Source organism: Apis dorsata, unplaced genomic scaffold, assembly GCF_000469605.1.
Source record: "Apis dorsata unplaced genomic scaffold, Apis dorsata 1.3 scaffold_83, whole genome shotgun sequence".
NCBI classification, from domain to species: domain Eukaryota; kingdom Metazoa; phylum Arthropoda; class Insecta; order Hymenoptera; family Apidae; genus Apis; species Apis dorsata.
In genome coordinates, this window is record NW_006263381.1 from 1,029,533 (window position 1) to 1,030,170 (window position 638).

Sequence of the window (638 nt, forward strand, 5' to 3'; positions counted from 1 at the left end):
TTAGAATTAATAATACACGCACGCACGCACACGCTATGGAAACGGAGGTATTAACCTATTTGTAGCTCGGAAAGTTCATAAAATTCAGGTTCATCATCACAGAAAAGCTATATATATTATATATATATATTATATATATTATATACATATTATATATATATTATATATATTATATACATATATGCCTATTTACATATACATCTTTAAAAATTTTGCATGCACAAATGTACATGAATCTAAAGGAAAGAAAATGGTAACTAAATTGATACGGCTAATCGATTATTACTTAGTTTGCGTTGTTCGATTAATCTCACTTTTTGTCTATTCGATCGACAAAATTAATACAAATGTAGGCATAAAATTAAACGTTACGTTATTGAAATGTGAAGGCGACTTCTGGTTATCAAGATAATTAAACGACATAACAAAATCAACAAAATAACGAAATTATTTAACTTAATATATTTTTAACACATGTTGTTGATATATGTCGCATGACTTATATTTACAATGATATCTTTGGCGTTATTTAGAAATAACTTGTCAAATTTTATACGTATAATTGAATGAAAAAGTTTATACGTAAAAAGGAACGTGTTTTTTTTTTTTCTTTTTTTTTTTTTTTTTTTTTTTTTTTT